At 39.9% G+C, this 26,914-nt stretch overlaps 1 protein-coding gene and 1 long non-coding RNA gene across 5 annotated transcripts in view; both read right to left on the bottom strand.

The window, feature by feature from the left end:
• isg20l2 (interferon stimulated exonuclease gene 20-like 2) overlaps nucleotides 1–26,914 on the bottom strand; it is a 136,831-nt gene that overhangs the window by 104,392 nt on the left and 5,525 nt on the right. The window lies entirely within an intron of this gene.
• Nucleotides 15,349–16,103, bottom strand: LOC123968314. Its single transcript, XR_006824437.1, has 3 exons — nucleotides 16,012–16,103; nucleotides 15,730–15,806; nucleotides 15,349–15,603 (listed from the first exon to the last, which is right to left on the bottom strand). It is a non-coding gene; the product is annotated as an uncharacterized LOC123968314 (long non-coding RNA).

The following is a 26,914-nucleotide window of genomic DNA, read 5'->3' as shown; positions in this document are numbered from 1 at the left end:
GGTGATGCTGTCAATGTGGCGGATGGCACTCAGTCACCACTGGTTTGATGATTTGTAGGCCAAACGTTGTCCAGATGACTAATAAAAAACATAAATCTGATTTTAAAATGACATCTAGGTAGATAACTGTTGCTTAAACAACATTTAAATGACCAGGATTCATATGCTGCATCCCGTGTGGTTAGGTTAATGCTACTAAAACAAGTAAGGCTAAGGTCAGATATGTTAAAAAGGTTTCCTCACGATGTTGATAAAAATGTAATTCAGACGGCATTATATTCCCCTCAGACATTTTAAGACTGGGCTGAAAGGTCCTAACTACATGTTTAAATCTAGTCAATGACATACTGCTAAAACATCACAATATATGTAACCTAGATGTCTTGTTGTCTTTTGACCTACAAAGCATCAAATCAGTGCTGACTGGGTGCAGACAATCCTTTATAATTTCACTGTGTGACAGGTTGTGCATTTTTGTGATAAGAAGAGCTGAATTTATGGCAGAGAGGGCTGGAAATTCTCAGTAATGTTTTCTACGTTAAGTAAAAAGTAACCTTTCAAACCAAAACAAAGCAGAGTCAGACTACTTAAAGCCAGGTTTGTAAGCTGGATCAGAAAACCTGTGTCGACCTTGTTCACACTGACATATGACCTGGGGTTATCCTGGCTTGTTGCTTCAGTCTGGGAGGGGTGTGACATTACATCTGTGCTGACTAATCGATACCAAAGAGCAAAAGTTCAAATCCATTTAATGAACTGGAACATCGCAAGTTGTGCCTCATGATTTAGAGCCCATTGAAAAAGAGCATATGTTTGTTTTCTCTTCTGGGACCAGGCAGAGGTCAGGGGTTGGGCAGACCACCACAGTCACCCCATAAAACATAACATCCAAGCTGACCCCCTCATCACTTAACCAACCTCAGCACAATAGAAGGTCAACAGGGTAGAAATCTGCGTCGCCGCGTCTTTTTGTTGCCGTCAAATGGACTAGACGAACCACAACAAGTTCACAAGCCGACCCCTGACCCCTCAGCCTGCTGGCCGCACGACCCGAGGTCTGTGGGACGTCTCAGTGAAGAGATAAATATCTGAGAAGAAGCTTGAAGTCTGTTCAAACAAAGACTGACAACAAGGAGTGCTGGTAGTTTTTTTTATGATGCCAAATATGCCATAAATGTGTTGTTATAGAATACAGGAGACAATAAAGCACACTGTTGGTGGTTGTAAGTCTATTTTTTTGAACAAATCGTTGTTGTGCAGAAACTATTCAAAACACATCAGTGAGCCGCACTAGGTGACATGTTCCTTTACCACCATGAACACACACGCCATTTTATTTTGACTCAATCTCACATACGTCACCCAGCTGCCTCAAATACTCGCTAAAGCACCACATTTAATTTTGGATGAATCCGCTGCTGATTATAGTCTGCAGCAAAAACCTACAATGCCCAGCTGTTTCAGGAGATGAATGAGCCTATTAAAAACTTAATCTATATATTTGTGAGCTGAACTCAACAAATTATCCTTCAGGTGAAAACATCACAAATCACTTAAACCAGAGCTCCATTGTTTTCACTTCATATTTTGGGTTTTGTAGATTAAGGTGAAGTGCTGAGGATTCTTCTTTATTCTAAACTTAGTTTTACAGCCTGCTTTTACTGGAAGACAATTGGTTTATCTGATCAAATGTTCTGATTTGTCATTTTGCTAAACACACACACACACACACACACACACACACACACACACACACAGTGCCAGAGGAAGAGCTGCCATGTAAGACGCTTGGGAGCAAGGTTCAGTGTTTCGCTCAAGGACACTGACATGTGGGGGAAATACAGACTGGAACCATGAACCCACGTCCTACATCGGTCACAACCACAACAAAAGACCGGCAATTTCTCATCATTTGTGATCTGATGCAGTTGAGTGATCCTCCGGGTGAGCTTCAAACAATCCAGCATTTTGATTTGAGTTCAAGAGGGGAAGTTAATACTTTCTACCCATGTAACCTAGCGTTAGCAAGCAGCTGTGCCCTGAACTGGCATGCATACAAAAGCTGGTCAAAGCGCTGAAATTAAGATCTTGATGTGTGCTTAAAGTTTTGTGTTGCAGACCTGAAGACAATGCAGGCAGTGGCAGGCATAAACAATCCGGTCCCACCTACTTTATGTACATAAAAATGTATTTATTCCAGCAGCCTTTGCACTATTGCTACACTGCACTATTGTCTTGCTATCTACAAATGTTGTTTTGTTTGTGGTTGTGTGTATGTGTTGTAACGTACACATTAGTTTGTGTGTTGTTGTTTAACTTCTTGTCCTTTTTGTTTATGCTTGTTCTATGTCTGTATATTGAAAGCAATGTAAGACTGGAGTCAAAGTCCTCGAATGTGTATCCATACCTGGCTATTAAAAGCATTTATGTGAAGACAGGGTGACATTTTGATTTCTGCTTCTGCATTGTATCATGTATTTTCACTGCCTCCTTGAGCCAAACACCCTTTGGCCTTTGACAGTACTGCCGTCAGAATTCATTCTCAGTGAGACTTCTACCGCTTCACATGAATTCAACCAGGCAAAACCAAACAAATATCTTTGATAAAACTTGACATGGGCTCCGACTCTTCTGGAGTCGTCGAATAAGCTTTGAAATCCTCTTGTGTGGCCTTAAGTTGAATATGACAACTGTGACAATAAGGCTGTTTAGCTGCAACATGTATACACTACAGGCTATATGTAAACTCATGAGAGGGTGAAAATGTTTTTCCAGCCATAAAGTGGCATCTAATTATTCAATTTAAACAGCGAAGTGTAACTGGAAAGCAGATGACAGTTAATGGACACAGCATCTTTTGTTATTTACTCTTTCTGGCTGTTAATGTCGCCATCCCCCTCCTCCCCTGTCTCATTATGGGTCAACACAGGAATATGCACAAAAACACACATTACTGCATCACCTTCACACACACACACACACACACACGGTGGCAGTTGCTTGTCAGACTGGTGCCATGCTCCACCTCTCCTCACAGCTTTCATGCTAGCTCCTGGTTGCCTTGGCAACTGGCAGTGTGTGTGTGTATGTGTGTGTGTGTGTGTGTGTGTGTGTGTGTGTGTGTGTGTGTGTGTGTGTGTGTGTGTGTGTGTGTGTGTGTGTGTGTGTGTGGGCACTGTGTCGAGTACAACATGAAGAGAAAAAGGGAGAGCAGCAAATGCAGATACACACGCAAAAACGTGTTCAGGAAGCACACACAAACACACACACACACACACACACACAAATTAATTTATGGAGATGTGAGAAGTGCAGGATTAGCATTGTGCCTGGTGTTACTACACATCCACTTTAGTGGCCTTGACGGCGAAACAGACCACAAAACCACATCGTCAAACCAAGACATGTTGGAGATCTCGCTCTCAAAATAAAAGCATTGTTTTGTAAAAATGCATTAAAGAAAAAAAATAGAAACAATTAAAGCTACGAGAAATTATTGAATGACGGAAATGCACAATCAGTGGTAATTTAAAGGTGGTGATAGAGTGTAATTGACTGTCGCTGTCTGTTAAGTGCCTCTTGTAATTTATGGAGACTGATTCTGTTTGTGTAATGTGTGCATATTGTTATGTAAAAATGATATGCATAGAATACCTTCTACCTATATTAGTAGTGTGTGTGTGTGTGTGTGTGTGTGTGTGTGTGTGTGTGTTTTCCTGGTGCCTATTATAACTTTCCACAAAAAGGTGATAAATGAATTGTGTGCTAATAATTTTATGTGGAAGATTTAATATTTAGGAAAATGACATTTGAAAATATATTTACATTCATGGTTCCATTTAGCTTTGTGGTAAGTTTCTAAATGAAGGCGAATAATTGACTGTCACATCACCATGTCATCAACATGGCCCAACGTTAAGTGGATGCTCAGATGATACACCCATATGTTGAAAACATGATTCCAGAACCATGGGTTCAGTCTTTCCTCCAGGTGCTGGAACCTGGCTGCAGGGATTTGCTCCCATTCAGACACAAGAGCATCAGTGATGTCCAAAACTGATGTTGATGATTAAAGGACTGTTTCTAGTTCATCACAAAAGGTGTTGGATGGGGTTGAAGTCAGAACTTGTCATTTCTTTGCAGAGCTGGTTTTGTCTGGGAGGGGGGGGGGGGGGGGGGGGGGGGGCTTTGGTATGTTAAAGCTTTCGGCACAAACATGAAATGTACAGTACAGTATTATCTAAAATATTCTGCGGCTGAATTAAGATTTACCTTCATTTCATTTCCCCGATGAGGCCCCAATCACATTGATTGAAGGGTTAAGTGAGGGAAAAAAATACAATTATATACTGCTTGCTTGCTCAAGATTTGTGATGGTATCTATAATATCTAGATAGCATCACATATTTTGTATTGCTGTTAACTGCCCCCCTTGTGGCCACACAGCTGAGAACCTACAGCTGCAGCTCCTTTTTCTACAAATGCAACAGTTAACAGAAAGTGTTATTCCTGTATTTAATAACAGGAGAAGGTTATTTCAGATCGTGCTGTTAGTGTGATTTTTATAGGAATAAAAGCTGATGTTTCAGTGATCTAAGATGTCAGCTGTAAATGTCAAGATTGCAGCGTCACTCCCTCAGAGTAGAACCAGTTATTTCAAGAGCCGCCATCATTCTAACAACAATTCCAAAAATCATACATGGAGAAATGTGCTGTAGCAGGCAGAGAGCAGCTTATACAACAACAACACAAGTTAATCAACCACACTGTGATGCAGGCACAGTTTGCGTCTTTGCACCTTTGTCGCCAGTAGCATAAGTGTGTTCTCTATGATGGCTTTGTTTAGTGGCACACTGTAAAACCACTCCATTAGAAAAACACACCGTGCTACCGCTATCACCGTCACTCTGTCCACAGACACCAACAGATCTGCAGCCACAGTGCTGCTGTTTTTCTGTCTGACCAGCTAATTGCAGTTAATTGCATTCACCTGCTGGCCCTGGCGTGAATCAGTCCCTAATTAGAAGGTTAGATTGAAAAGCAACAGGGCTGTGCAGCCTCACAACCGGGACGGGGGACCACTAACCTACTCACATTAAGGGTCTTTTCCTGGTCCCACTGGACAATTTTATCCAAACCTGAGCTTTGTTGCGTAGATTCTTTTTGAGTGGCAGCTGTCGTTGAATCATATGGGAAAGATTACAGAGTGGAACTACCTTTTCAGCCATTTCTGTGCCAAGCTGGATTTATCAGAGCTTTCATAAAAATACGCAGTTTTCTAGCCATAATAGGGACCCTTGATGTTGACCTATTTACAAGTCAGAAACTGGTAATTAAGGTGACTCTCATGAGCAGCCCTGATGTGGTCCTCTGGGGTCCACACCTAACGTGAAAGCCAGTTGGTGATGGATTAACGTCATGTGTCATCTTTTAGGATCCGTGGTGATCAGGAAGGTGATGGTGTAGCCTGGCAGGTGATATTGAAATTCAACTTAAATTTGAAGAGAGGAACTTCAGTCAAAAATGCTTGCAGATGAAATAAAAAAAAATAAAATGCACTTGTTGTTCGTGTTTACAAAAATAGTTAGTTTGACAGACAAGCGTGAAACTCATATTGGATAATTCATCACCTTAGAATTTCTATCAGGAAGTAGTGTGCCCGGCTGATAGTGAGGGTTTGGAGGCCCTGGCCTTAACTGTATTGCAGCTGCCATGCTCAGATATTGTAGAAAAGGATTCCTGCCTGTGGAAACATCCATCCATTTTTTTTTTTTTACCAGAACCAGGATCTTTCGACCAACTTAAATCAAAGTGCTTTTGTTGCGTAAACCTAATCACATGTGGGACTCGGGAAGGAACCCTGCTCTTGGATCGAATCTGAATCTCCAATTTCTAACTGACTTGTCCACATCACAGATACAGAAAAAGACACTTTTCTGCATTCTGGGGAAATCATTATAAGTAGTTTAGGCACACTGAGGGAAAGTGTACAAAAAATAATGTTCATTTTGTTTAATTCTGCAACAGCCTAATCTCTAAATAATGGCATTTTTTGCAGTAGCCAGGGGCCACAGAGGGGGCCCTGTTGGGCCTCAGGATTGAGGCCCTGTTCCTGGGAGCGACGCTCTCAATTTATTTGATCCCATAAGGTTAGTTGTTGTACACCTTAATCCACATGCACGCCTCCTCCCTCTTTCATTCATGAGCTCTGATTGGATTACACCATAACTCAGCCCGTGTGTGTGTGTGTGTGTGTGTGTGTGTGTGTGTGTGTGTGTGTGTGTGTGTGTGTGTGTGTGTGTGTGTGTGTGAGAGAGAGAGATTGCAAAGAAGGGCGTATGGAAAAGAAGGAGGGAGGGCGTACACAGAATGATATGTGTGTGAGAGCTGGATTCAGCTCCTTTCACACATCCTTAATTCCCACCACCACTTTCACTGCAGCTACACTATTTAATAGCTTTATCTTAAGCAAATCATTTGATTTCATTTGAGCATAATTATTTTAAAACTAAAATTTTTTATTTTTATTTTTAATAGTCAGTGCTTCCATGTTGGTGTTTTGTTTAAGATTAATTAAGTTCCCATGGACGTCCAGCCGGGGCCAAAATAAAACTTACGCTCCAGACAAAAAACAAAATGCTATAGTGTCTTTCAACATAAAGACATTTTTTTTCCATATTAAAGAGTAAAAATGTATTAAAATTATAGCACATTATTATTGCCTAAGTCCACAGCAGCATTTCAGCCCCCCTTTCTGTGCTTCTCTGAATTCAAAGAGAAAGATTCCATACTTCCTACTAATGAGCACAGAGTCTTCACGCTAGCAGTAAAAAGGCAGCAGGCTTATTTAATAAAAATAAAAAAACTTGATTTCTGAATTCTTAATTGATACTACTGCCCCACAATGCAATGCACTAAGTACACGGAGGACCTGCTCACAGCTGGTAATAAAAACGTATTTATATAGCACCTTTCATATATGAAATGTAACTGAAAGTGCTTTAAACACAAAACACGAAAAAGATCAATGTATGTTTCCTGTTAGTACAAAATAGTTAAATACATCTATTTCTTAAATACTATCAGGGAAGAACAGTTCAGCAGTGTATGTGTGTGCAGACATTCTGTTACATGGATTTTTTTGTTTTTCACTTTGGATTGATCAGATGCATTTCCCAGATAAAAGGGTACAAAATAAGCTACAAGCTTCACTATTAAACCTTTACATCTTTTACATTTAAATCCACCCAAAGCAAAGCAGAAATTTGAATAATGGAATTTTAAAAAATCCCTTTTAAACATCCGAATACAACCTATATTCATCATTGCTACTAAATATTAAATGTCTCCATCCTAACGCCATGCTGTCGGTACAGTTTCCAAATTCCCTCAGATCTGATATATTTGTACGTTAGAATTAAACAAAAAGCTTCAGTTTCTGGATCAACTCCAGAAGAGCTTTACAAACAGACAGTACAGGAGGTGGAAGGTCAGAAACAAACAAAACCCAGAGATTCGGCAAATATTGTGTCCCAACAGTGATCCCAGACACAAATGATGGCAGAGGAGAAGTTGTTTTGATGGCAGTTGAACTCCTCCACGTCCATGAATGCAACTCATTACAGAATGTTTTTAGCAGTTTTGTTCTCAGAGTCGTGCTGTTTATCCAGTTTGAGAGTCCACAACGTATTTTTTTGAACAGAAAGCCATCACACTGCTCGCACAGCTGAATTGTTGCACGTGGTTGCCTAGCGATAAGATAAAACCGAAGAAAAAGAACGATTGTGAAGTCCATAATGCAGCAGTCCTCTTTGAAAATATAAGTGAATAGGTTGTCAAAGGCATTGTTCTTTACAAAGCAATAAAATACAAAGTACTCTCCAGTCTCTTATTTTATTTGAATAAAATGTTGGAAATTGTGACTGTTTATAAAAAAACACTTGATGCTGAGAGGCAGCATGTTTTTACGCTGACTGTTTCTTTAGCAGTGTCAGGCTGCTCTGGCTTTGCCCTCCGCACCCATGAAATGAAAGATTTCTGACTCAACATATGCAGAAGCATGAAAATCCTACTTTCTTATAATCTTTTACATTTACATTACATTTATTCATTTAGCTGAAGCTTTTATCCAAAGGGACTAACTAAATATGTCAGAGGTCACACGCCTCTGGAGCAACTAGGGGTTAAGTGTTTTGCTCAGGGAATAGTGAATGTGTAACAGTGGACCCCTCTCACACCAAAGGCTGTCTTATCCACTGCACCATCACCATTATTTTTCACAATAAAAGAAATGCTACTCTTTCTAAACAAGTCTTCCAAACTCCATGACAAAATACATACTGTAAAAGTGCTTTCTGTGTCTTCTAAAATTAAATAAAACCAACCGCTATGGTAAAGGTTTGGTTAGGTTTACAAAGAAAAGCGACTCAGTTTATTGAGAATCATGGTGATGGTTAAAGAACAAACACTGACTGTCAGAAGGAAATGGAACAGTGATCTCTCTTGTCAAACATTTTGCTGACTCCTCTATCCCCTCAGCCTCCACCTGGGGACTTTGTGACTCGCGTCACCTGACCTTCTGCATTGCTCCACACTAACACGAGTCATAATTACTAAGGCTGCTAGATGGCTTTGTCACTTCAACCCTGACATAAGTCGTTTTGAGGACTTTCATGAGCTTAAAAACCCAACCAGTGTGGTGCTGGTTAGTGCCACGTGGGCTTGGTTTTCACAAAACCTTTGCATTGTGCTTGTGTATTTAAGCCATCAGTGGACCGCTAACTCTTTTTCTGCTATCCCTGCTGCCACACAATTTGCCTGAAAGCCAACCCTCTCCCCAGGCAAGTACTTTAATATTGGATAAATCAGCAAACCCCAGAAGTGCAATGACAATGTTTTTAAATACTTTGTAACCTTTAGTATCTGTACAAAGTATCTGTGCACTTATGGTATGGTTAAAATTAGGGACAGATCATGGTTGTAATTAATAAAAGGGTGAACATTTATTGCTGGGTTGTGACTTTCTGCAACAGGGGAAAATGACTTCCTCCATTGGCACTGAACGTTGGCACTGGAGCCTAGATCATGAGGTGTGGAATCATTGATGTAATTCTTAGAGATTGTGGGATGCTAAAAACTGTGCTCTCACTTGCTGCTGCTGTTACTATAGCATAGAATTTTATAAGCCACCACAGCATCCACCTGTAGGCTCTGAAAGCTACCATCCCCCAGGGAGGAGGCTATTCTTGTCCCTCCCCACTCCCTGCTGTGCTGAGTTTGGCATTTTCAAGGTCAGAATCTAGATGGCAAGTATCAACACATTCACATAATAATACAGTTGTCATTAGTCCACTGGCAGAAAATGTTGTTACTCGATCTTTTGTGTCATATATCAAGAAAATATGCTAAACATATGCTGGTTCCAGATCCTCGAAAATGAGGATTAACTGCTTTTTTCTGTTTGATACACAGTATGTCTAAATAGAATATATTTGGGTTTCAGACTGTAGATTGGATAAAACAAGCAATCTGAAGAGTAACCATGGACCTTTTTTTCTTTTTTGTTTACAGTTTATAGACAAACCATTAGTAGATTTATTATGAAATGAAATGAATCCATAATTTTAAAAAAATATGTCTTAGGTTTTGCCCTAAACTAGAAGATGAAATGAAATAAAGGACCATCAAAAGGGAAAGTGGTCTGTATGACTGGTGTCAGTGCTGTGTGGGTGAAATTTCCTGACATACAATACATATACATTACTGTAGGGTATGTACTGTGACACCATTGAGAAATGTTGGGCTGTAATTTAGGAAATGTAATCTGGGAATTTAGGCCTGTGCTGCTGTTGCAGGCATTGCGAGCTGCCGTAAATAACAGCCTACAACAAATGTCCAAAATGCCAGAACAAATCTAGAACCCGAGGTCAAACCCACAAGGTCACTGCACCTATTTTCCTTTACTCTGCTCCTTCCCTTCAAATCAACGGACATACGTAGAAAGGGCTGAAGTGACATTTCACTCCTGGAGTCATGGCAACCATTTAACTCTAAACCCCACCATTAACTCCTGAACATATCAGGGCTGAGACGCACAAAGGAAGGTGGACCTCCTTTGGACCTGTGTGTGTGCTTTCTTCCACCAGGAGACCTCACTAAAAACACCAGGACAGGTCAAGGCTGGCACAAATAGTCGCTGACCTCGGAGAACTAATGGGATGAAGGGTGGTTGGCTGCTGTGAATCAAACCCTCCGATGGGTGCAGGAAGAGGAAGGAAAGGAAGTCGCAGCTCGTCACTTGACTTCTACATGTGTGGCTGACTGTCTCCTTGGGAAAGAAGAAGGCAGAGGATGGGGCATTTTGATGGCCTCCTACAGCCAGACTCCTGTCTTGTCCACGACAATGAGCAATCACGAGTAAGTGTTGATGATTAGAGAGACACTCAGGTTAGACCTGGCCTCCAGTGAACCTACTGAACCTTCACAATAACATCAGGCTCCAGCAGCCTTCTCAGACTATGTCAAATCTGAAAGAGGATCTTTTTCTAAACCCAATCCTTATATATTAGTATTATATATTTATATTCTGTAAAACCCCAAATTACATTCGATGCATTTTTGAATGTTCACTGCCAACTTATTTTAACTTCATTATTTGTTAAACATCCATGCATGACAACTACAGTATGGTTGATTAATAAAACGCACACTTCCTCGTGCATTGGCACTGAATGTTTGCACCAGTTGTAAACTGTGTGCTGCGGAATTGTTTAATATGAATGTAATGTATAGGGATAGTAGGCAGCTTTTTCAATCCCCAGACAAGGAAAACCAAGTCTCTCCAAAACAACAATGCGTGTCTGACAGTCAGAGGTTGTATAGTGATATCAAGTTATATTATACCAACTTTATTGTCCCTACACACAACATGCAAAATTCAACCCATCCAAATTAGGAGCAGTGGGCAGCCACTGTACAGCTGCCACCCCCCCAAAATAAAAAGGACAACGAGGACAAAGAGGACAACTTTCTGTTTTCCCTGGGGTCCCTACAGCTGTTGTCTTTAACCGGTATTTATGTTGATTTTGTCAGATAAGTTTGTCAAACTGTGATCTGTTTGACGTCTCAGCACAGCAGCGTAAGGAGTGAAGGCCGAAGAAAGGCCACACTGCTGTCACAGAGAGAAACGAACAAGGATAACGATGCACCCTTTTGAACAGTCTCTCCTCGAAGACATTCACAGTGTTGCACTTCGTTGTTCACGGGAAAAGTTTCAGAAGTCGTTGTGTAAAGAATGAGAGACGAGTGCTTGAGAGAAAAACTCAAACACCCTTGTTGACAAGTAGGATTTATGAGCTCTATATAATCACTATTTTGTACGTGCTCAATTGTCTGCAACAAAACATAAAAACAACGTCAATGAAAACAACAAAGTTGTGACTTTGGTTGTATTAACACAGCACACAGTAGGTAATCCTGAAGAGCAGGAATGAAAGGGATTATAAATTATTTTTGGTAACTGGTGGGAAACCCTCTGAGACAACATTTAGAGCATCGTGGAATTTTAAAACTTTGCATTCAAATATAGACTAATGAAATTCTTTCAGGGTTAGCAGATCTTCAAAGCTGCATGACCCTCTGGCACACAATGGATGGAGCGATGAATGTCTGGCTGATATTTGCCAACATCTAGCCTAAGTTAGGTAAGTAATATATTTTTATCATGTATATGAGTCCAACATAACAAAAAAAAAAGGCTTAAAATGTATTTTCACAGCAAAATAAGAAGCTATTAGCAAAACACAGTTGGTGATTTACTGTACCTCGTGGAAACCTCAGCAAAATCTAAAACAAAGTTGATAAAATATCAGTCTCTGCTGCTTTAAAAATCCTCACCACTTTGTCTTTATGATAATTAGCTTTGCATTAAAAACATCCACAAAAATCTGAAAACAACACTGTTGAAATCAAAACCGCTCTAGTGTTGAAAGCTGATGCGACGATTAGCATATGGTAACAGCAGCGTGCACAAAGACATTCCCAGGCTTTGATGGTAAAACAGAGGACACCATTGATACTGCTGTGAATGCGATGCACCCGTAATATGCTGCATATGTTTCTCATCCCGTTACAACTCTATGGGATTAAGCCTCCAAAGCCAAACACACACACACACACACAGACAGATATACACACATGCAAAGTCTACGGCCATGCAATCTCAGGGTCCCCCTAATCATGTTCCGTCCATGGGTCCCCCTCTCTTCATTAAAACTCAGACGAGAAAAGGGGGTGCAGACAGGAGCAGGGCGGCAAAGAAAGGCTGCTGAGACAGAGTCCTCCAGCCTGTCTGGCTAAGAGTGTGGGAGCGTGTGTGACGGTGTGTGTTTTTGAAGGGATGGGGGTGTATGGGAATTGACTTTGGTATTAAACGACCTGGTTGAAAGACATCCACCCACTCTTCTCCCCCGGCTAGAGGACGGGAGTGGCGAGCAGCGAGGAACCAGCCGCTTCCACGGTAGCAATTTGCTGTCTGGGTGGCACAAAGGGGATGTCAGAGGTCAAATAAGTGCAGTGAGAGGGAGATGCTTTCTTATGGTAATGCCGTCACAAACAACTCTACATCATTCTAAGGCTGTTAGAGAAGAGTGGCCAGTGCACTGGATGGGGGCATTTATGAATATGATGCTAGGTATAATGATCCATGAAGATTTACAGGACGTGTTACGCAAGTAGCAACAACTGTGAATCTCAGCTACATTTGTAACACCAGGGAATCTAGTCCAGCCGTTTTAAGCAGACACATTCAAAAATCTGTGAGTCAGATTCATATTTCAACAAAAGCCTGATTCAATCCTAGAAGCAGATCTATCAGTTTGTTCTCCTGGAGGATTTGAATTTAGCTTGATTCCTTCATTCCGGTGAGAATGACCAAACCAAATAGCCAATGACAGGCAAGGAGCATAAATAAAATGCACCGATTCACTGGAAAACAGAACCATAGTTTGTTGTGGATTTGGGGAAGCTTTTTACCAGTAAGAACACAATCCAAATAGATCACACAAAAAGCCCCCATAAAGCAATGCTTTATAGGGGAGACAAAGACTTGTTGCCATCTGTTGTAATGACCTTTGAACAATTGCAAGCAGTCCTTCAAAATACATCCAACAACGCTTGGAGTTTGTTTAGAAGTAACAGGAAAACATAATTTGTCTGTGCCTCCTATAAAAGGTTTGGTTGGTTTTAGATACAAAATCAACTTGGTTGGGGTTATGGAACGATCAGGATTTGGGTTAACATTACTGCTTCGTTTAGGTTAGGGGACCTTGATCGTCATGGTACCAGTAACGGTTACGTTTGGGGAATGATTGCATTAAAAGATACCAAAACAAAGAAAGCAGTCTTTGAAATCCCTCCTTTGCTCACAACGGACAATAGTTTAAGAGTAAATCCTACATACACATACCAGAATTACTGTGAAAGTCACTCCAAAGGTCTCCAGAGCTTTATCTAACAGAAAAACTGTTTGGAAGAAGTCAAACGGCCCAAAATTGTCAACCCCGAGAACGTTCCCTGGATACCTTTTTAGTAACTGAGGAACGTTACCTGCATTTCAGACGCTAGAACCGGGTTCAGCCTTGTTTACAAGGCCCTCCCAAAAAATCCTTTTCCTTGTGGCAGGACTTTGTGATGGCCTACGAACTGTCAGGTTTAGGAGTGGGAACCTCACGATACATACACGATACATGACTCACGATAAAGATAATATCACGATACAGCAATTCTGCGATAATTGATATATCGCTCGACAATCTTAAAATGATACATCACGATATCTGTCTAACTATGAATACAAAATGCCGGTGAAAAAGTTCTCTATTTATTTGCAGCAAAACACCACAATTCTGCAGCACACATTTAGAAAATATAACATACAGAACTACAGAGCAACTATGAGCGCTATTTTTTATTAATTTTATGTATCAATATGATGGGCTGGAATATTGATACAGTATCATGGAAAAATGTTTGATTTTAAGCTTCTTTTAAATGCAAAAAAGACAAAAGCAATGATATTTGCACCTATAAATACTAAAGTCCCAGCTCTTGCTATTAACACATTGCAAGATGAAGCCACTGAACTTGTTGATACTTATAAATACTTGGGTATCTGGTTGGACAGAATATGTTTTTTACCTTTAAAAAACATAAGCTCTTGCTACAAAACTTAAATTTACTCTGGCATTCTTATATAGATTAAAAGCTTGCTTTTTTAGGACAACACGGAAAAAACTGATTGCAGGATTATTCTTGTCTCAGCTAGATTATGGTGATATCATATATCAGTTTGCATGTCCATCTACTCTGTCAAAGCTTGACCCTCTTTATCATGCGGCTCTCAGGTTCATCACAAATGCTGGCTATCAGACACATCACTGCATCTTATACAGTAGGGTAAATTGGCCATCACTCAAACTGCGCAGGATGCTACATTGGTACACTTCTATTTATAAAGCTATTTTAGGTCTTTTGCCTTCTTATATCTGTTTAAAGTTTGTTCATATGCAAAGTACATCTCATTTAAGATCTAGTGACGGACTACTGTGTAAGGTACCAAGAATGAGGACAGACTTACTATGGCCCTTCGTCCTGGAATGAACTCCAGTCTAGGCTTAAGATTGGTGCGCTAATTTCCTTAGCTGCTTTTAAAAAAAGAATATCTGACATTCTGATGGACATATGTGCTTGTTTTTAATTAATGGTAGGTAGATCTCTACATTTAGTCCTTATTTTGTTTGTTTATATATTTTAAACTCGTTGTATTTTTTCTATGTAAATATTTTGTAAACTGTGTAAATTTGTATTGTATTTTAATTTACGTAATGTATTGTTTTTCAACTTATGGTTAAAAAATTTCCTGTTTAAATAAAGGTTTATATATATATAGGGTGGAGTCTACAAATAGCTAAAACTGTGTAAAACATCAGACTGTGAGCAAGCATAGATTGTTGCTAATATAAATATATTTAGATGAGAATTTAGTAGCAGTATTAGAAGCTCATTTTCTGACTAGTCAGTTGGTTCAGTGCAGGAAAACAACCGTTAAAGCAGTCAAATCAGTTGTCTTGCATATCTGATGACTTCTGCATTTTCTCCTTTCCTTTGCTTTGTGCAAAGATTATATTTTAAACCATACCATTTTTTGTCTCTGGTATGCCTTGATTATTGACCTAATCTTATTGGTTGTATATGTACAGTAAATGTAGAAATGAATGTGCTAAATAAACCTTAGATCCTGGTCTTAGTTAGCGTTTAGTGTTTGGTATAAAGAGCCAAGCACAAAGAAGCAACAAAATCAACTTTTTATCAACAGGAGGCGGTGGATCGCACCCTTATACTCCTTTGCATGCACACGTACACATACACACACAACACACACCCTATTGTAGCTGGCTGACTGCCGCTCAGGAGGAGGCTGTGGGATCAGAGAGCCTGCAGCACCTCCTTCCACTTTCTTCTGAGGGGCCAGAGAGAGAAAGAGAGAGATCGAGAGGCCCCTCTAAATGCAGACATGAAGCATTATGTTTCCAGGCTCTCTGCTGTCTGGGAGGAGAGGCAGTTCAGATAGAGGGAAGGAGGCAGCTCAGGCCTCAGCACTGGAAAGTTCATTTAAGACGTCTGAAATGTCGTCTGGCTGGCAACATATACTCCAAATCCCTGAATACTCACTGTGACTTGGTGTGTTTGTTTCATGGCGTCTCCACTGGATGAAAGAGATGCAGCGGGAACAGACGCAACACTGATTTCTAAATATCAAGAGAAACTGAAAATCAGTTAAAAATTATATGTAGCCAGAAAAACAATCATATGACATTGCTGATCAGGTGTAATAGGAGCGTTGAGCAAGGCTTCATCAAAGTTCTGCTGCCAGACAGTAGCTGAGAGACCCCCCTGCCATGATGGTGCTGGATGAGATTAAGGTTAGAGTAACGTTACGTGACAAACACTGACCTGAAGCACATGTTCATGGATTTTCCTTTTCTTGCAGTCATGTTTGTAGGATTGTTGTTTCTTCCCAAACATAACAACAACCAAGCGTTCAGATGAATTATATTGCGTTATTGTGAGGTTATTGCCCCCTACTGGCTTGGAGTGCAAGTGCTAAAAACACAACTACCAGAATCACTTTAGGAAAAAAACATCTCACTCTTTCCTGTTTGTATCTGGTTTGAATGAAAGATTAATAACTTCTTCTCTGCATGTACTTAACTCTAAGTAACACTTTGTGACATTGCCACCTGCTTCTCTTCATCATGATTAACAAAACACAGTAAAGCTCCAAAATCTGTATTTGTTTTTTATAAAGGCTTGATATGATGAAAATCTCTCCCACAAATCCTCTGCTGATTTTCTTTACATTTCCAGATGTTTTGATTCACCATTGATCTCTTTGAATTGGACTCTTTGATTGACTTCACAACTTAAGCAATGAGTGTTGAAGGTTGACACAAAATGGGAGTTTATGGTGGCCAAGTGGTTAAGATGCATAACATGTAACAGCAGCATCCGTTTTTAAATTCCATTTGTGTGGTTAAATTTGCTGCATATGTCCCAGAATAACCCTACCAACTCTATAAAGTACGCATACACAGTATATGTGTAGTTTAGTTTACTTACACCACACAACAAAACTAGGGTCTCTACCTGCTTTTAGTTTTTTGACCCAATTGAACATCAACATGATAAGATAACACCTGGCATATGGATTAGTCTGCAGACTGCAAGCATCCATTGGTTGTTGCAAACTAATCAACTTGAAAAGCAAGTATTACGTCAAAACAAAGACTACAACAGCACTGTATGAGGTAAATGACTAAAACCCCTTCTAAATAGAGAGGATGAGGAACTAAAGAGAGAAGGAACATGCATGAAAGTTACAGATTCAGATCACCACTCTGAAGAACAATGCACAAGATTTACACAATAGTTTTCCTGAAAACAGCATCTAGTGGCCTTTAGTGGAACTGCATCTTTAGGAATCAGCTGTCAGCCGTGATGGTGCCTGCTCCGGTAGTCTGGATGATGATGTCTGAAGGCCCATTTATACTCCGGCGCTCCTATGCTGTAGGCTACGCACGTAGCCATGCATTTATACTTGTACGTAGGTGTGTCCGTCATTGCGCAATTACACCCCCAAACGCTAGTCGGCAGTAGCGCTACAGCGTCCACTTTTGCCGGGCGAGCCGGCTAACGTCCGGTTTAGCCCTCCGCTAACGGGAATGGGGGTAAAAATGTATACGTGCCGCTGGTATAGCCGTTTCAAATGTTATCAACCCATTGGATCACATTCTGATATTGAAACGAGTCATTTCGCTCGGGTTGTGACGGTCAAATATATTGATCCACCGTGTTACAGCCGCCGTTTTGGCCGATAGTTAAAGTAACTTCAAAGCACGGGCACTTCCTATTGGCTCGGAGGCATTGCAAGGCTACCCAGCCGACCAATCACAGTGCTTACAGTCCGCGTCGCCCCGTCGCGTGGTTACATTTTTGAGGAGGTGCACGTCAGGCTACGGCGTAAGTGACGGCGTAGGGTAGGGGGCTACCCAGAGGCTACGCCGTCGATTTGACGCAGAAGTATAAGCCTACAGCCACTCTACTATGTTTTCGTTTCAAAACTGCTACGTTTGTACCTCCCGTCCAGAAAAAAACAACTTATCCAAGACTTATAACGCTGCTGACCCCGTTTCGTTTTAAAACTATGGAGTAGCATATTTAGTGTCCATGCAAAAAAATCTCTGGTTTGGTTCTTCTGCTTTCTGTTTACACTGGAACATGCATGCCCAGTGTACGCGAACAGTACATTTTCAGTCGTCTTAATATAAACGGAGATCATTTCTAATACATAACAAAAAGGCTGGTGTGGACAGAGATTGTTTTCATTTTAAAACAAAAAACATAGTATTGTGGTTGTAGCCTAATTTGCTTTTGTTAAAGGAATTTAACTCAACTGTCAAACAAACTCTCTTCACTGCTCCCTCAGAAGCTCCGCCCCCCCAATTTTCAAATCTCTGAGGTTTCTTTATAATTGAAACACCTTTGCTGTAGTGCTCCGGCTTCCTCCCACCATCCAAAAACATGCTGGCTAGGTTAATTGGTGTCTCTAAAATTTGTCCTTTGTTTGTCTATGTGTGGCCCTGCGATGGACTGGCGACCTGTCCAGGGTGTACCCCGCCTTTCGCCCAATGTAAGCTGGGATTGGCTCCAGGCCCCCGCGACCCTGTACGCAGGATAAGCGGTTGACGATGGATGGATGGATGGATGGATGGATGGATGGATGGATGGATGGATGGATGGATGGATGGACACTTTTGCTGTAGCCTGGTCATATTTAAGACCCTAGATAGGACCCTCTTGAAAATGAGATGATTCATCTCAAGAGGCTATCCTTTAATAAATTCACACTCACATAACTTTCTTCTCTGTTTATATTTTGGCTTTTTCTTGGCCACCCTTTCCTTCTTCACAATTCCTGGAGTCCAGCACGTTGGAATGTGACAGTGTGTTAAAAGGTATCAAACACTGAGGAAATATTTGCTGAATTTAACAGAAAGTGTGTTGGATTACAATCACAAGTACAATTGAATGAGATTTGTTCAAAAAAGTAAATCTAGTCAGGTAATAAGATAAATGATTGTGTTGATATGTAGTGAAGTCAAACATTCGTACTTTACAATTTTCAGCAGGCTTTTAAAATGTTACTTTAAATTCAATGTAATCATATTTAGAGCACCAGAAATAGTTTTCTCAGGAATGAGCTTGTTTTAACTATAATAACTTATATATAATAATATATAATAATAATAATAATAGTTTGATATTAATATCCACATATTTTCCCCATCTATAAACTGTATTTCCTTCAGCACTGAAAATCTTTACTTCTTTCTCCTTTTGCCTAATTTCATATGACCTATACACAAATCCATATTTTTCTGTACATAATTTTCCACAGTTACCCTTTGTGTGTGTGTGTGTGTGTGTGTGTGTGTTCAATGGTGAGTTTATAGCATATTCTTGTAATATTCCTATCCATGTGCATACTGCTACTATCATTAACCCCTTTAATTAATTAAACCACAGTGGATGAAAATATCGGTTGCGTCACGTCACCTGTTTTGATTTAAAGGCCTGAATTTATTTACGACAGGACATGGAGAGAAATAGTTTGTTTATTTGGACTGTTATTATTATTATTATTATTATTATTATTATTATTATTATTATTATTATTATTATTATTATTATTATTGTAAGACCACACATATTTTCAGGTCTATCAGAACTCATGTGCAGTCATACAACAGTGTCATGGATTAAAATTATTATGGTTCATATCTGGTGAGTCATTTGAGCTTAATTGCAAGTTAAACCGTGACGTAATCCAATAATAACCAGAAACGCACACGTGATGCTGAAGGACTCTTAAACAGCACAGCCCGCTGCTGCTCCTGAGTCCTACCTGCAGTTTTCTGGCTTCAGACTTGCCTCATGTCAACAAAACCAAAGTTGTAAGGTCAGTTAAATTCCACATGTTGTGTGTTCAGTTCGCCATTCAGAGCTAATGGGGTCATGGGTTTGTTGTGTAAAACGAAGGAAAACGAACAACAACGTACTAAATGTTATTTGTACTCAGAAACAGTTCCTCTTTTTTCTGTAAATTAATACTTAACACACTGCAGCCCTCATAGAAGTTATTATCTTATGGACATTGCTAACGAAGAAACAGTTCGTTAACTTCGTTATATCAGAGTAACGCATTGCAACTAAAGATTAATACTAGACATTTTTTCAGCCTTTCAGAAATGGCATCACGCTCAGATTTGTCTCGACCTGCAGGTGTCACAACCTGCATTTCAGATCAGTACATACACTGGAAACCCAAATGATCATCTATAGTTATTTTTTTCGATTCCTGTAATTGTCAGAAAAGATGTTTCTTTCTGTTTCAGTTTAAAAAAATAATTTCAGAATCAGACATAAGCTAACTTAAGCGCTGTCACATGATTACATAATCATATGCAATATAATTCGCTGGTTTATAGTTTTGGAAATGTGGTTTTATATTTAAGTTATAATAATAACTTTACAATAATAGCTTCAGTTCAGTCATTTTGTTTATTGTACTCAACTCAACTCTCAACTCAACTTTATTTAAAGAGCACTTTGAACACCACAAGTGGAACCAGAGTGCTGTACAGAAGGTATAAAAGAGAAAATAAAAACAGAGACAAAAAACACAGCAAACATATAACATACACAAGTTATAAACTGTGGCAGGCTGTATGTAGCCTTTCCTAAATCAGATATTTTAACTTCAATAAAGGAGCAGAAAGGGAAATTAGAAATCAATCACTGAAACTCATTTTCTGTCAACATTTCAGTTCATAACGGCGCGAGCTAATAGCCTAATACTTCTGTACTTTAATAATTTTAATGATTGTGGCTTGGTTGGTCTATGTCGTGTGAACTTGCTTAAACCTTCATAGATCATGAAAAACACATGATTTGATCCTTTAAATTACGATAGAAATCGTGCAAAATTTTCTTTTACGTTATCGCAGAGGAGTGGATATAATCACCTGCATTAGTTTACAGGAAGGTGACCTGATGATTCTGCATGAAGCGTCCTAAATCTCCCTTTATTTTATAAGAAAGGTGGCCAAAATCCGCCCGTAGATTATGTGTTATGGAAGTGGTTGAAATGATGCAAAAGGTGTTTTTAAATGATCATATTAATGATAGAAACAGTTGCTTCATTTATGGCGGTGACCAGACAGGAGCTCTCCTCTCCGGGCCTTCTCTCTCTCTCTCTCTCTCTCTCTCTCTCTCGTCTTGTCTGCTGAGGGGTGTCTAATCAGGGAAGACAAGCGGCTGACGGAATGATGATGCTTAATTGGCATGGAGTCGTGGGAACGCGTAAACAAACAGCTGCCATTTTCATTTTGCTTGTTTCCCCCTCATCCCTCTTCCTCATGAATAAAGCCGCCGCGGAGAAGTGGAACAGCAACCTGGCAGCTGCAGGGAGGCTGAACTGAAGGAACGAAAAAGAGAAGAGGAGGAGGCCCGGATTGGAGATTAGCCTCACTTTAATCCGCCCTCCACCTCCTCCAGTGATGGGAGGAAAAAAACACCACACAGATATATACCTCCTGAACAACAGAAAAATGTCCTCATCACACAAAGCAGAACACATTTCCAAGATAAGCTGTGCATTTGATTATCACTCTCCTATACAAGAATCTGCTCTGCAAGGGCATCACAATAATAATCAAAGGTTTTCCTCACGAGTCCTGTGCTACACAATATATAGTGAATATGGTGGGATATTACTGTTTTTGTCTCCTGTGGTGTCCTTATTTTAACAGGGTAATATTTGGCCTGAGGGGGGCACATAATTTATTATTAAAACCCCTCATTTTTCTACTTGATTAAAAAGTTAAATTTCAGGTTGGCCCAAGCCAGCTTCAATACACAGGAAATGAATGAATAAAATAAAAAACATAAACGTATACAAGAAGTACAGCCAGTGAAACAAACGCTGAAGAGTAAAAAAAGTGGTTTCCTGTATCTAATGTCCCTCCTCAATAAAGTGGGAAATGTTTTAGTATCCATGCACTACACCAAGCTCAGCCTGTGTGGGCGCACAATTTCAAAATAAAAGATTTTAAAAACCCTAATTTGAATAAATAACAGACATGTCCTATGAAGGATGAAATCTTCTCTGTCTTGACCACCAACACTATATTTATGTCGAACCTTTCAAAATAAAAACTTACAAAGTGCTTCACAACAAAAGCAAGATATCAGACAGGGAGGACAAACCTTTTAATTTTTAACTGAAACCACAAAGCAAGAAAAGTGAGTCTTGAGAGTTTGTTTTTGGACATTTTAGTTCTGGAAACATTCATATGACTTTGGTTAGCTGACCTGAGAGACTTTAAGTTACAATATAGGCAAGAAATTTAGAATCATGCCAGGTGGCTTCATGATGTATTGAATGTATGGTGAAAGGTTGCCTTTAAACTCTATTGGCAGCCAAAATAGAAAGAGGCCAAAATAAAACTCTCCTCATTAAAAACTGATCAGTATATAGAATTGCCTTCAAATAACTCCAACCAATCAAGATTATTTTACTAAATGTTTTCTAAATAGTGGACTCATAGGTGGGCATACATCTTCAATAACATCAAGAAGACAAAAAACATAAGCGCTGCTCTTCAAGATTATACCGATTTACCAACTCAGTCGGTTTGTGGCTATCAGCTCCAAGCTCAGTTGTTCATACTGAGATCTACAAGATACACTGTAAATCTAAAAAAGCTCACATTAAAGTTGAGTTAAAAAACAACAAAAAAAAATGTAATTTCCTAAAACTAGTATAGTTTTTAGCAAACTTTACTGAAACAGGAACAAAATAGTGAATTTGTTGGGGACTATTTTCAGCGGCGGATTAATCCACATTTGGAGTATTTGGGGCAGCAGCAACAGCGTGTGTGCTCATGGTGATGAAGGAACATGTCATCCAGCAACAGTGTGACTCATTTATGTGTTTTTAATAGTTCTTTGGACAAAAGGACAGAGGAAGAAGATATATATCAGGCTTTGATGCACGCACACACACACACACACACACACACACACACACACACACACACACACACACACACACACACAATACTTGTTAGTAGATACATTCCATTTTGGTTTTAGTCTTTTCATGACCTTTGTTGACTATAAGAAAGAAGAAAAATATAGAATATCTTTATGTCAGCTATGGTCTTCCTGTGTTATTGTCCCTGATGTGGACTGTGAGAATGAATAGACTGACACGTTTACATTTACAAATGAATAGATGCTATCCTGCTATAGTGGCCCTTATTAGTGTCAAGGTGAAAGTAATGGACCTATAAAGGCCCGTGACCCTCTTTACACGTCTATTTTATACAGTGAGATTTAAATCACCCCTGTCAGTCAAAGGAGAAACATGCATTATTCATCTGAGCTGACGGCTGCTAACATGTTCTGCTTAAATTTATCAGTGTGAAACCAGCTATTGAAGACTTCTTCCTATTCATATCTCCATCAGCAAAACTATTAATTTGAGTGGGAGCTGCCATTTCTTTTTATCAGGTTTTTTTTTTTTTTTGGTGGATCCACATTAATTTAATGAACTTTGAGTGAAGCCATACATGTTTAAGTTAAAATGCCACACATTTTAAAATCCTTGTCACGTTTTCTTGAGGCAACTGTACAGTTTTGACTCTAATTTAACGGTGAAAAACGTTATTCAACAATTACTGTAGTATGAATCTCCTTATTAGCCCCTCTCCTTCTTAATTACATTCTTATTAGCATTTCATTTTCAGCATTTTAATCCCTGCATATGTTATATCAGACGTCCATATACTGCTGAGCAGACATTAAGATTAAGCCCTGATTAGAAATGAGAATGAATTAATTCTTTTTGAAGTTGCACGTCTCCTGATTGGCTTTCGTGGCAAAACAAAGCATATTTCTGAAAGCAGTTGATCATCTCCATTATGTGATATCTGCTCTGACAGGTTTCCTATAAGGCTGGACAAACAGGGAAGCAGAGCAAGTGTTCACGTACTGTATTTACAGAGCAAATCAATAGATATTCACAGCCTTTTTTGGTTGACAGTAGCTTCCTTTTCAAACAGCTCGTCTATCTTTGATGCTACAAACTAGTTAGCCTCCTGAAAAGAGCCACAAAGAAGGTGAAAGGATGATCCCTCCAAGATGATCATGACAAAATACAAATTTCACTGTTCATTTTCTACCTGTCTGGAGAGGCACCTTCCTTCAGGCTGATTAGTTTTGATTCTTTTGATCAGCCTAGTTCCAACCTAACATAAAAACAAAGTTAGTACTGTAGGCCTCAATACCATAATGTGTACTCCATTACAAATAAAAGTCTGGCCTGCAAAACTCAAATATTCCCTCAAAAATTAAGTGCTAACAACATGCAAATTTTCAATAAGAAATCCCAGAGTGCAAAGTCCTAGACTGCATTGTCTTACGTTTGAAAGATTTTTTTGTTCCTACATATTTAGGCAAAAACAGATCTCACATCAAGGTCCACGGTCGCTATTCTGGAGCTTTTGATCACGTTACACCATCTTCCTTAGCAGATGGACTAACCAGTGGAAATAAAGTCATTCAAATTAACCTAAGGACTTTGTCCATGTTGGCTTAAAAGCTGAGATTTAAGTTTTAGAAGTTCTTGACCTTGGAAACAACAACAACAACAACAGTCTCATCACGGGCTGGAGCATCATATCACACGATCTTCCTCAGCAGACAGCCTTTTCCCAGTTGTCATTATTAAATATCTACTCAGAAATGTAGTGCTCATGGCATACTGTTCTTTGCTTCAAACCCCAGATTGCAATGCTTTGCTTTTGCTAGAAATGTAAATTACCATCATGAGACACTACACCTGTCAGTGATGGTGCAAAATGCTGATTGATTGCAATCTGAAATCTCAGTTTAGTGATTACTACAGAGTAAAGTATTGAGGGGGTAATGAATGAGTGAATGAGGGGGTGATTTCAGACACAACATTAGTTGAAGAACATTATAATTGAAGTAAATGTAAGCAGCTGAACAATGTGATTGGATGCGTGTTTTGCAGTTCAGTGATTGTCCTTGAAGAAGCTCATTGGTGAACATGAGAAATGTTTTGAAATGGAGCCCAATCAGTGAGTGAACCCCTCCGGCTTGAAGACAATGATAGGTGGGACGCACGGGAGGGGCAGCAGGCAGCGGTCTGCTGAGCTGGAAGGATTTAAGCATTTGAGCTACCTTTGATATATTTCTTTGAATGAAGGGGCACATTTCCCTCTTTTGTTTCCCAGAGTGTTATAATTGAGTACGGCAGCAGTGAGGGGACACCTCTCCAGCACCACAAATTACATCATTTGCAAAGTAGAGTTGTATTTTCTGCTCATGAGTGGACGGTGTTGGGAGGGAGTGGGAGAAGAAAGCAATACAGCCACAATTGGGCCAATGAAGCATATCACGTGCATTCACTTTGCATTTGCCACTTCCTTCAAGACTTTTCTTTCTTTGATTTCTTTTAGGCACTGCGGCACTCCTCACATGCTAATAATAGACTTGTCCATCAACTGTACCCACCCTTGGAGTTAATTGGCAATGTGCAAAGGGAGCCAGCGTCGCTCTGAAGTCGGGCCGTCATTAGATCAGTAGATGCTGACTGTCCCCAGCTCGCATACACCCCTCTGATCTGCACACACTCCCCATCTCTTTTTCACCGCCCCACCTGCTCTCACAGCACGCCCCCTCCCCTCCTCCCCTACAGAATGGTCCCTCCCATTCACTGCCCCGTGGCGTCTTCTCAGAAGGTCTTGAGAAGGCCGACCTGCCTCCTTTCACATCTATGCTGTGATCTCACTCTAGACTAGATAGCTGGGAGACTGTCCTCGTGCTGCATCTATGGGGGTTTTTTTTCGCCTTGATGCTGGCATGTAAAGCCGTCTGCTCCCAGCGCTGTTCCAAAGACTTCTATTCCTGTCATCATCACGCATTCCTGTCATCATCACGCATAGACCAGTAAACCGAAATGTGCACATCCCACACAGAAATAATAGTAATCTCTTAAGGATTAGGACAACTGCACCAACTCCAGCACCCAGAACAAACTCATTTAAAATGTCTCTCTTCAATGTGAGATCACTTTCAAGTAAGACTTTTATCTTAAATGATTTTATCTTGTCTGCAAATCTAGATTTTATGTTTTTAACTGAATCATGGTTGCAAATGATTGACTATAGCCAGCTAGCTGAACTGTGTCTGCCTCAATATGATTGTTTTAGTGAACCGAGGGTCAGTGGTCGTGGTGGTGGGCTAGTGAGCGTGTATAGGAAAAATTTTAAATGTCATCAAGTACGCTGTGATGAATTTAACTCCTTTGAAGTTCTCACTCTTAAAGTTGGAGGGCTGCAACCTATCATATTTGTTGTAATTTATCACCCCCCAAAACCGCCTGGAGGATTTTTATCAGAACTTCCTGAATTTTTATCTACTCTGGTTTTAAATTATGACAGAATAGTTCTTTGTGGCGATTTCAATATTCATGTTGATGACCCCAACAATGTTAATGCAACTGACTTTTTAAATATGGCCACTTCTTTTAACTTCAAACAACATGTCAAAGGGCAAACCCATAACCGTGGTCATACACTGGACTTGGTTTTTACCCTGGGTGTCAGCATTTCCTTAGTGATTAGTGGAAATGACCATATCTGACCACAGATGTATTGTTTTTAGCTGTGATTCGCCTGTTACTCATGCCGCCTCACCAAGCTCCGTGTGTTCTCGCAGCTTTAATGAACAAAGTGTTTCAAAGTTTTGAGCATTCTTTCAGAGCCAAAGCCAACACCTGTCTGATTCCAACACCAACAATCTGGTCGATCACTTCAATCATATCTGCTTGTCGTCACTAAATATTACTGCTCCTCTAAAGGTTAGGCCTACGTCTAAAGCTAGTAAACAACCCTGGATAAATGACAGCATTCGCAGCCTAAAAAGGGAATGCAGGAAAGCAGAGCGCAGATGGAAAAAATCCAATCTCCAAGTCCATTACCTCAGTCTGAAGGATTTATTAATTAACTACAATAAAATGGTTAAGGATGCGAGAACACACTATTTTTCTGAACTCATTACTACACATAAACACAATCCCAGGTTTCTGTTTAAGACTGTGGATCAGCTGGTAAACCCAACCCCTCCTTGTGCCTCAGCTGGAAGTAATGATGACTGTGAATTGTTTTTATCTTATTTTACCAATAAGGTGGTGTCAATCAGAGCC

The sequence above is a fragment of the Micropterus dolomieu genome, linkage group LG03 (genome assembly GCF_021292245.1).
Source record: "Micropterus dolomieu isolate WLL.071019.BEF.003 ecotype Adirondacks linkage group LG03, ASM2129224v1, whole genome shotgun sequence".
NCBI classification, from domain to species: Eukaryota; Metazoa; Chordata; class Actinopteri; order Centrarchiformes; family Centrarchidae; genus Micropterus; species Micropterus dolomieu.
This window is presented reverse-complemented; position numbering and strand designations above follow the sequence as displayed.